This window comes from Leptodactylus fuscus, chromosome 2 (assembly GCF_031893055.1).
Source record: "Leptodactylus fuscus isolate aLepFus1 chromosome 2, aLepFus1.hap2, whole genome shotgun sequence".
Lineage (NCBI taxonomy): Eukaryota > Metazoa > Chordata > Amphibia > Anura > Leptodactylidae > Leptodactylus > Leptodactylus fuscus.
The window spans coordinates 230,194,435-230,206,768 of record NC_134266.1 but is presented as its reverse complement, the minus strand read 5'-3'; positions in this window follow the sequence as shown (position 1 = coordinate 230,206,768).

Below are 12,334 nucleotides of genomic sequence, written 5' to 3'. Positions count from 1 at the left end.
ATGTAACCCCCACCCAAAAAAAAGAAGGTTGTGTCAAGTTTGGGCTGATGTAAGAAGCAGGGCGGGACCGTCCCTATTTTGCCAATTTAAATTTGAGGTGACATGAGCCATACCCTAATCTATTAGCCCTCTCTCCTACTGTCCATAAGTAAACAAGTAGCAGGGGCAAATGGAGTAACAGATTAAGATAGGTCTACAGCTGTATACACACCACTGCACATGGTATATGAGGCATTGCAGAAATAAACAGTTGTAGGCGTACATATCCTTTATAACCAGGTTTTACAAGTCTGTTACCACAACATAGCGTGTGAAGGATATGAGATGCAGCAGCTAGCTTCGGGCTTATATTTCTTGCACATCACAGATTTCTAGTAAGAAAAACTTCTCCTTAACTTAGAAAAAGCTGTTCAGAACATAGATAGATATAGTAACTTGGATAAATATAGTAACATGGTGGATCTATATATAATATGGCATCGATTGTATGTTGTGATATGGATATAAATACTTTAGGATATTTGGCATTACCCCTGATGAAGCTGCTGTAGAAGTAATGATACATGGGATAGGTTTTTAAACTTTTTTTTTCCTTTTATCACATATACTTATATACATATACTTTGCTTTGGAGCATATCTTGTATCGGTGGTATTTATGGATTGAACTCATACATAAACTGTTTAGAGGATTAGGACCTATATAGTGTTATTTTCTGTGTTAACTATTGCTGCCCTTATTTTGGGATGGGTTATGTGCTTATTTATTTTTTTTTAATTTTTTTGTTTGTTTGTTTTTATGCTCTTTGGGTTTGGAAGCCATTATTCAATAATGTATGGATTTCGTATAAGCTCAGATAATTCAGATTTTGTGTAGGTAATGCTGTTATTGTGAGCTACTATGTTACCTCTGTTCGCATCTGTGCTTTCTTTTCTATTCTTCTGGTCCATCAGACGAAAAACAGACAAAAATGGATCAGTGAAGTATGGACGTGAATGGAACCTGAGCGACCTCATTGACTACAACGGAGTCCATTGGGTGTCCGTTTTTGTTTTGTTTTTACTGAAATTGTTGGATGAAAATGTCAATTTTGTAGCAATTTTTCATCCATTGATTTTTGTGAACGCCTGACATAGAAGATCTGAATGTAGCCTTAGCATACACATGTCCTTGCAGCAGTCTACAAGGATGCACTACATACATAGAGATCATGTACTCCTTGATATATGAATCTGCAGCCTTACCCTTCGTTCACATCTGCGTTGGTATTCTATCCAGGGGAGTCCGCATGGGGACCCCCTGAACGGAATACCAAACACAAGTGCAAGCGCTGTGCAGTGAAAGCACACGGACCCTATAGACTATAATGGGGTCCGTGTGCTTGCCGTGCACTGCCTGCACAAATCAAGCGGGCAGGGAAGTAGATTGTGAACTACAGTATTTTCCTGTTCGCATGATCCCTGCGGAGATCTGGCGGCAAGCACACGGACCCCATTATAGTCTATGGGGTCCGTGTGCTTTCACTGGCCCACCGCTTGCAGTTACGTTTGGTATTCCGTTCAGGGGGGTCCTCATGGGGACTCCCCTGGATAGAGTACCAATGCAGATGTGAATGAGGCCTTACATGGAAACTGAATTAAAGCCTGTTCTCAGTTAGGCGAAGGCCATGTGAAAAGATCACAACAGGGCCCTTCCATTCCTAGTTCCGCCAATGCTTGGGGTATCCTATTCTGCTTGCTTTGATGTATGGGCTTTTTATTTCTATTTTATCTTGTGCCTACTGATCCCAGCGACTCCTAGTAATTTGGCATCGACCTGATTTAATATATTTCTTTGGCTCATAATATGTATATGAAAGCTAAGAACAAGTGAGACATAAAGGATGTGATGTGTGTGCAGACAGTATGTGGTGTAACCCTGGATCTCTTGTGACATCCCCTCGCACATTCTCACGGTAAGCAGATCACACAGACAGACACATACAGTATTTTCCATCATCATTTCATCTGCAGAACAACGACTGAAATAACAGATCTATTTATCTATATCACGTCTTATCATTCTCATTTCTGGCATCCAGAGTTTAATCACTTGTCTTAACCCCCTAACATTCACTTAAAATTGCTAAAAAAAAGAAATTCCTTTTTTTTCTGCAGATATTAAATTTATGGCTCAGATAAATTTTACTGACACATATCTCCGGTGCCTCACATTTTAGTCTTACCATTTTATCCCTCTTGGCATTCCCACATACACAGTGCCGTAAATACCGTCATAGTAGCTGTAGCAGGTGCCACAGGGCCCGGGACCTTAGGCGACCCATTGGGCCCCTGCTGCTTTTTTTTTTTTTCCAGGCTGTTACCTGTTCGAATAATCCCAGCAGGTAATGGGCCCTATTTACTTACCAATCCCTGTCTCATATCATGTCACTGGGGCCCCTGGAGGGAAAAAGGGAAAGTAGAAGCGGCTCTGAATGGAATGGAATGGGGATCGGTAAGTAAGGCCACGGTTTCGACCAACAAATACTGCTATCATTATAGCCTGGGGTCTCTTCAGACATCTGTGATGTTATTGAAGGGGACCGTGGTGGGGCCCAGGAGAGGTGAGTACCACTGGTTTTATGTTTTCCAACTCCAGTGGGCCTCCATTCATTATACTCAGAACAACGGATAGGTGGACCGATTCAATAGTAGACAAATATAGAGCCCAACGCAACTCATTAACCATAATGGGATCCACTGGGTGTCCATTCTTTTAAACTGAAGCCATAAAGTAGGGGTATAGGGCTAGGTATGTTCAACTACCAATACCACATTACAGACCATATCACAGTAGTAAACATCATATCTTTGTTATGTATGTCACTTTTCTAGATCTGTACAAAAATAACTTTGAAGATATATGCAAATGAGTCAGTTGGTGCATTGAGGGCGGGCCTTCAGCTCCCTATAGCACTGCCCTTGCCACTTGGACCACTCCTATATTTTGCCTGCAATGCCCCTCTCAGTGGGAGTTGATCCTCCTACTGCGAAGTCATAACCTATCCTACTATCCTACCATGCTCCAAGTACTGAAGAAATGTTCCATATTTTCCTCCAAGTCTATACATAGCAAAGGTATATTGTTTATTACTGTAATGTGCTCTGTAAGACGATGGTGACAGTTGAATATGCTTAGGGGGTGATAGACTCCCTTTAACAGTCTTTTGTTATACTGCAAACAGAGAACAGCAGGAGGACTCTTGCTCCAGCCAGTTGTCTTACAACCAAACACAGGACTCCAAGGAGGATCTTGTGGACCAAAGGTTGCCTGTTCAGTTTTAATTTTTTAATATGAGCCAAAATAAATCCAAAGGAAAAGATGGAGATAAAGGGAGGAAAGGCTAAGATTTTGTGTTTTCTGCATTTATTGATCCTATAATAGGGACAGAAGAGTCCCTGCCACCCCCTCCTGGTGTCACATACAGGTTAGCACAGATAATGATGTCATTCATTATCACTGTGAATGCTGCAAGCTGCTCCTCCCCCCTCCCCTTCTGCTACAATTTAACTAATGCTTCCGAGACAGGAGGGAGTGGACACTTTAAAGCCCTATAGCTCTGGGCTGCATTAAGATATCTTGATGCTTTAAAATTCATTTTAAAGAGGAGAATCTCATCTTTAAAATGATACCAAGCACTTGATGATAGAACTTAAAGTTTTGGAGCGATTCACTGTTGAAATGCAGTCGGGAATTGAGATCTGCAGTTTGATCTCAATGCCAAATAGTGTTTTCAACAGTGAATTCCTCTAAAACTGTAAATTCTATCATGAAGTCCTTGCTATCATTTTAAAGATGTGATTCTCATCTTTAACCCTTTCCCTGCCAAGGATGTCAGCTCTACATCCTCCTAGGGTGGCACTTCAGTAGTGGAGGACATAGTTAATACGTCCTCCCTACTAATGCCGATATCTCTGGACTGCCTGAACATATCTTGATGCTTTAAAATTCATTTTAACCCTTCTCCTGCCAATCAGAGTGCATACTATACTTTCGCTCTCTGATTGTCACATACAGCTATAATATAATTTCCTTAAACACTCGCACCTGTAAATATATACATGTTGTAAGGGAATTGCTAGGACAGCAATTCCTCAGTAACTGTTTAAACCCTGGGATGGGGCACAAGAGACAGTGAGCCCTAAGCTGAAGCCCCCCGCTTTCCCTTCCTATTGCCAGACCCTATCCTAGGTAATAGGCGACAACCACGAAGACAGTCCCTCCCTGAATATGTGAAACACAAAACGCAGACAAGACGAACAACAACAAAGGGAGGTCAGCTAGCCAGGGTTCGGTAACAGGAGAGCGATGCAGTGCCAAATCAGAGTCCAAAAGAATAATCAGTAGGGAAGCCAGAGGTCAAGGATAAAATACAAGTAATTAAACAGCAAGAGAAACCATCAAGCAAGTGGCAATAACCGGCACCAGTGTGACTGTGAGCCAAGACTAAATAGGGGAGGAAGAACCCGCCCTGAACCTGATAGGAAGGCAAAACAAAATCAAACACTAAATGAACAGAGGCAACATTGGCAGAAGACGGGTGTGGTGCAAATCCAATTAAGAACTAGAGCCGTGTTCACACAGTGCAACTAAAAACTTTAAGCAGATTATCAAACTGCACACGCCTCCTGCGCCGCAGCACGCGAGCAGAGGGTGGTGCAGAGGCCTGAACAGGCAGAGATGTTACACATGTGTGGTATGTATGAACCTCTCTAATATTGCAGTTTTTTGGAAAGTACATTTTGTTTGCAGAAAGGGATTGCTTGAGTCGCACTTTAGTGGCAAATTTGAATTTTTGTGCAATTTTTGCTTGCAATCTCTGTTTGCTGCAAAGTTGCATGAAGGTAGTTGTATACTGTATATGAAACATTAAGTTGTGTTTTTATATACGGTATGCTGTGTAATATGAAAAAAGTTAGATTTTGGTATCACAGTCACAGTTTGGTAGGTGCAGTATTGATTTTTAACACGTTAGTGAATAACAGCAAAATCCTGCTTGTCTTCTGTATTCGTGTTTTTGGGAGTCCGAGTTCTTGTTGTAGTTGATGTTTGCGGTACATATAGTATATATACACATTGTCTACACCTTAAGCTATTATTTTAAATGTATTTTGTATATGAATCTGAGATTGAACATGAGTTTTAGGTGCAAATATGTGTTTTAGTGAATTTTTTCAAAAAAATTTATTGTGTTTGTCACAAAGATGCATGAAGGTGGACGTGGCTATTGATGACCCATTAAGACATTTGTAAACTTCAGGTTATCTACTTTCAAAAAATAAATAGGGTTTAGGGGTTCACTTACTTTTCATGGTGTGTAATCCCTACATTTTATAGGATGATACTTTTTTAACATTTCCAGCTTCAAATCAGATTTTTGTTCCTACATGTGCATGCGGGTTCAGGCCATAGTGATATGAATTAATTCTGCACATGCTGAACTCTTATTTTCAGGAGCTTTAGTGCATATAATTTTTTTGTTTGGTTTCCGCTTTTAGCAACTAATATACATTTATTTGCATTTTTTCATAAAACATTTACTTTAAATCAAAATGGCATGAAGGTGCCTGTTCGTATAAAGTACCAAATGGCATTCTGACAATGCTGCAGGTGTCTAATTTAAGAAAATATATACCGCATTTTTCGGACTATAAGACACACCTAGGTTTTAGAGGAGGAAAATAGGGGAAAAAAATTTTGAAGCAAAAACTGGTAAAATATTTAATATATGGGAGTTGTAGTTTTGCAACAGCTGCAAGGCCACATTGACAGGTGACCCTGCAGCTGTACGGGGATGCATAGAGTGTTTTTTTTTGCGGGGCCAGATGTACTTTTTAGTTATACCATTTTGGGGAATATCTATTGCTTAGATCACCTTGTATTGAAAAAAAACCCGGTGGTTTATGACATATGATTTTCTACTTTTATATATATATTCTAGGGACAGGAGGTGATTTAGAACTTTTATTTATTTCATATTTTTATTATATATTTTTAAAGCTTTTTTTTTTTTTTTTACTATTTTATTCCCCCCCGGGGGCTTGAACCTGCGGTCACTTGATTGCAAGTCCCATAGACGGCAATACAACTGTATTGCCGTCTATGAGACACTCTGTATATTAGTATTACGGCTGGTCATAGACCCAGCCGCAATACTAATATATAGCAGTGACAGGCCTGGGAGCCTCATTAGGCTCCCGGCTGTCACCCGAACAGGTCGGCTCCTGCGATATCGCCGCGCAGGAGCCGGCCTGCAACTTTAGAGGTATGGGGCCGGTGGGGACCGGCCCCGGGGGAGAAGGGGCCACCGATACTGACCCGGCATCCGCTGTACTAGAGAGGCGGATGCCGGGGAGGGATAGACGCCGGGGACTGAGACATCGCTGCGCTCCTCTGCCCTGCATGAAGCCAGCGGCGGGGGGACGGAGGAGCGGAATAGCATCGCCCCTGCCGCTGCTGGCTTCATGCAGGGCAGAGGAGCGCAGCGATGTCTCAGGCCCCGGCACCTGTAATGGCGTCTATCACTTGCCGGCTTCCGCCTCTCTATTACAGCGGATGCCAGGTGCCACATTCGGCCTATAAGACGCATCCTTCTTTTCCCCCCAAATTTGGGGGAAAAAAGTGCGTCTTATAGTCCGAAAAATACGGTAGGTATGGGGGGTTGGATGATTTTTTTAATGATGCAATTTAGGTTTGATTTGTCCGTCTCAAAACTATGAAAATTACAATGGCTACTGGAGGTGCAAAATTTCCAGAGACCCTTGGCAGTGAAAGGGTTAACAAAGGGGTCAATCATATAGGAACCTCTGTACTTAGCAAAATGGAGATTTTCCATAAAGATACTGATATTTCACTACACTGTTTACCAATAAGTGTTTGGACAGCTGTGGTAGAATAGAAAAACAACATTTATTCCTATACAATAGTTGGTTGAACCCCAGCAGATGTTTCCTTACGGATGGTATTGATGGACACAATACTCCCGGATGCCTGGTGAAACTCCTGGGGTATGTGAGCCATCGGTTGGGTGCGGTTTCTCTAGCCAGCCCTCATCGGTCTCTATCTCCCAGTTTCGGGGGTCTGCCGACTTGTGCCACAATCCAACAATCACCGTTCACCTTCCACTTCATAATCACATAGACCACTGTTGATTTGGGGTAATTCAGTTTGCTTGCTATGTCCTTTAAGGATCGACCATTTCTGTGGTACCCCACAATTACCTCTTTATTGAAATCGGACAAGTCTGCACTTCGTGGCATCTTGCATGCGACTAATGCCAAGGCTGTTTCCTATTTAATGGTGGAAGGGGTGACGTACGTCACAACCGCAGATATCTTTATTTGCATGGGTGTCCAAATACTTATTGGTAGACGGTGTATAAACAAACTCCCCTGATCATTACCTGCTTGTTCAGTGTCTTGAAAGAACACAAACTTTATTTGCACTTTCTAGAAAGAGAGTGGCATGAAGATTGTAACCAAATAGACAGAACCCAGTTGCACCAACTTGTTGCGTTGTGGGCCATGTCCTTTTTGTGCCACCCAAGTTATCGCCTTGCCTCCTACAGCCTCAGGCTGGGTTCACACCAGTGCTTGGATACAGTCTGGACTTTTCTCTCCACATTTCTCAGGCGGACACCCAGCAGTCCCTATTATAGTCTATGGGGTCTGAGGATAACCACTTTTTAAGTAGATTGGTTTTTCTGCTTTTCGGTTCTCCAAGTGGACCCGAAGAACAGAAACCCAAGCGCAAGTGTGAACCTAGAATAATGCAATTGCTGTGAGTTACCCTAGAACTTATTGCCAGGTTTGTCTGCTGTCTTTGAGCAACTGCAGAGACGGTACCAGTACAAGTAAAAGTACAAGTGACATCAAACCCATCTTTTGTCGGCATCAGGGACTTAGCTGATAAATGAGCTGCAGGTAACAGGAAATGTAAGACAATTCTGAGTGCCCATCTGCCCACATGAAATATTTTTTTTTATACACAAAGTCATATTGAAAATGGGATCACCGCCAAAAATGTTTCAATTGAAAATCTGATTTCAACCCTCAATCCCATGTGGAAATTGATTTATTACTCTGTAATGTCTCATATTGTCTGTACTTTAACCGCCAACATATTCCGCAGCACATTATTATTATTATTATTTATTTATATAGCACCATTATTTCCATGGTGCTTTACATTTGGGGGTTTAAATAGAATACACAAAATAAACAGGTAGATATAATACTAACAATGACGGACTGGCACAGTGGGGTAGAGGGCCCTGCCCGCGAGGGCTTACAGTCTATGGGGGAGGGGGGAGAGACAGAACCCAGTGCTGCGGAATATGTTGTCGCTATAGAAATAAACTTATTATACTTATTATTATGGACGGGATGGAGAACATGTTATACTTCAGCAATAGTTATTCTTCCTCATGTTCAAAAATAATTTTATGGAAATATATTCTAACTAAACCGGTATGAAATCAGTCTATGGTCTTGTCTGCTGTTTTGTTCTCTTTTTTGGCAGACCTTATTTGGTGCTGAAAGTAACTGTGGTTTGCAGTTGGGTAAGAGATGTCTATGAAGTGCATAGTTAGTTTTTCTTTGAGCATATTTGCATGCACACCGTGAAGCTGGAAAACATGCCAGATATGTAATGTGAAACATATATGAAGACTTGCCAGTTGCCACCACTCCTGAAATGTCTGTTTCAGTATTTGTATTCCCCCTGAAATAACAATTCTGGAGAATCTTTTACTATAACTCAGTATTCTGCCATTCTTCAGTGATTTCTCCTGAATATTTATGAATACATTGACAATGGGCTGTTACCAGGGGTGTGACTTGAGGGGGTGCAGAGGGTGCAGTCACATCAGGGCCCAGCCAGGGCCTTAGGTGGCCCATAAGCACTGGCATCAGTATTGAGATTGCAGCTTTCATCTGGCCCACAACCCAAGGAGATCCACAGATTACCCCAACCACACTAGGGTGGATTAAACTCTTTAGCATCCGTAACCATCACTATCAAGAAGAAGAATAGAAGAATGGCACAACATAAAGCTATGATAGATGATCGATGGGAGTCCGACACCCAAAAACCCCACCAATCAGAAGCTTAGCTAGGGCTTCAGCATAAGGGAGCAAACACGTCCAAGTGGGCCCCTAACTTAGGTATACCTATGCTATCACTATATGGCTCTACACAGGTCTGTGAACAACATTTTAGTGGATAAAATAGAGGAAAAATTGTTGTGACTTACAGGTGACGTTTCTGACTGTAATCGTTCACATTTCTCTTTCACGTGGACCACCATGACCACTTCTTCTAGCTGTGACTTTACTCTCTGTAAAGTTTGCAGCACAGACCTCATTGGCTTCTCATTTTTTCCAGGCATCTGACCCACATTGTCCTCACCTGCACAAAATCTCCATATTGCTAATATAACCCTCACAGAATAAATAATACTGCCTAGTGCATGTTTAAAATAATAATAATGTCCCTGTGTATATCCCTTTAAATAGTGCCCCTTATTAATAATGCTACATGCCCATGTCCTAATTAAGGCTAAGGCCCGACGTAGCGAGCCACAGTGAGAAAACAGCTGCACTATAAAACTCCATTTTGATGTGTTGTTGGAATTTCTGTATATCTAAGCCCTCATTCACATCAACTTTTGGATTTCATCTGGTGGAGTACCAAATGCAATTGCAAGCGCTGTGCTGTAAAAGCACACGGACCCCATAGGCTATAATGGGGTCTGTGTGCTTGCCGCCAGATTTCTGCAGGGATCGTGAGGACAGGAAAGTAGTTCCCAATCACAGAGACCCCATTATGGTCTATAAGATCCGTGTGCTTTTACAGCTCAGCGCTTGCAATTGCATTTGTATTCATGAGTCTCCATGCGGACTCTCCCCAGGTGGAATACAAAAGTAGATGTGGTCTTCATTATGCCTCATGAAGTTGTGTGGCATGTCCAAGAAGAAAGACTACACCTAGATGAAGATGCCCGAAGTAGCTGACCACAAGGGAAGATAAACATTACGCCATTTGGACTTCTCATGTTTCTAAACATTACAAAAAGACTTGCATGATCCCCTACATTTGTTTGGGTGAGTCTGTGCCGCAAATACAGACAGGAATAGGACACTGATGGGTAAATTCTATAGACTTGTGAATGGGGCCATAAATATGAATGGGTTGTATACTGTCTGCAAATGTGGATCCATAATCACGTACTACAGTCGTGCATGTGAGACCTTAAAGGCAAATGCAGGGAATTGGATTCCCCAGTTGCTGTCCATCTCTTCTATGGAAAGTAAACTCACAAATGGATAAATACACATAAATCACATAACATGTAACCTCTAAACCTCATATGCCCCTTACGATATCCTAAAGCAGCATTGGTAAACACCCACAGGAAGATTTATTAGTTGCTGTTTTAGTAGATAGTGTTGACAATCACGTTGATGCAGACAAGACTCGGTACGTGTGATATAGATGTTAGATAGCTGGTCTTCTGACCACATTGCTGCATTTGGTTTTGTATGTTTTGTTTGCTGAAATGAAACCACCATTTGTATATATAGGTGTGTCAGGAAATCACTGCTCCTTATAACAGAAAATGACACTCTAGCTTTAGGCTGACAAAACTGGGCGCATCTAACTTTATATAGTACTCCTCTTACACTACTTTATATAGCATTCCTCTTACACTAGGTTCACACTAACGTTTGGGATTTCGTCCTTCGGGTCCGCATGGGGACCCGAAAGACAAAAATCATGTGTTCTTAACCCTTCAGTACTATCATGGTGTCTATCATACACTACTATCATACACACATCATTATGATAGACACCATGATAGTACTTAAGGGTTAAAAAACAGTTACAGGAGGAAACATGCGGATCCCATAGATCCCAAATGAATAAAAAAGAATATTGGACTTGAAAATAACTCAATATCAAATATCTGTGAGTGGCAAAAGTATATGAACCTTTGTTAGCCATACCTGGTGTGACCCCTTTATGCAGCAATATTTGCACCTAGGGGTCAAATATAACCTGCACAATTTTAGTCAATTCCTTCATGCAAAACAGCTTCAACTCTATGTTGGTGCGTTTCCTCCCATTAACTTCTCACTTCAGGTCCCTCACAACATCCGGGTGCATTCACACGATGTAACGCGGCACTTATTCTTGCACGATAACTCACGTAAGAATCAGCGCTGCAAAACAGAATCCCATTTATTTCAATGTGTTACACGCGTTAAACGGAACCCATTGAAGGCAATGGGATTCTGTTCTGCGGCGCTGATTCTTACGCGAGTTATCGTGCAAGAAAAAGTGCCGCGTTACATCGTGTGAATGCACCCTTAAGGACTTTAATTTGGCCATTCCAAAACTTTGCTGTCATAATTCAGAATTTATTGTTCAATCTTCTAAGGCTATATTCGGCCTTATGTTTACTGTATTTCTCTCAGACGAAATCTGGTGAACCTTGTTGATGTAAAATTTGTACAAAATGTTCAATAAAATAAGAATTTAAAAAAAGTATTTATTGTTCAATCAATGATGAACCATATTAAAGGATTCCCTCTGACTTCTTGTTCAGTGGTGAGATGTAAGAGGGGAAGCAGTCACTATAACTAAAATATATTATTTTTTTTCTTTTACCTTTTTTTTATTTTTTTACAGGATGGTTCTAAAACCACATTCACTCGCTCCGAGCAGTTAGCTGTATAGAAATATTATGATCGTATTGATCTTCACTCAAGTGTAAAACCACACATGTAGCAGGTGTGCTATCCATCCTGTGGTTTACAGGTTATAAACATCTGTTCTCATCTTCTTGGGTAGAACAAAACTCAACGTTTCTGACTGTCTATAGTGATAGCCAAAGAGGGACAGAAAAAATAACACTATACATTAAAGGCAACGTGTCAGCTCTTCTAATATCTGGACTAATAAATTCTTGTATTCTCCATATAAAATACAGAGAAAAAAATGTTTATAATATATATATATATATATATATATATATATATATATATATATATAATCATTATTTGTATGTAATGTAGTGATATCTCAATATAATCATCAAATTGATGAATGTGCTCAATGCTGACTCTCATGTATTTTCTACATTATCGACCATAATCCTACATACCTGTACATCTAGAAATACATTGGTGGTTATAAATTGTTATAACATCACTAATGATAATCTTCCTGATGTATATTACAATAATCTTGTTTAGCTCAGACTTTGACTTCATTACATTTATTTCCAGAATAT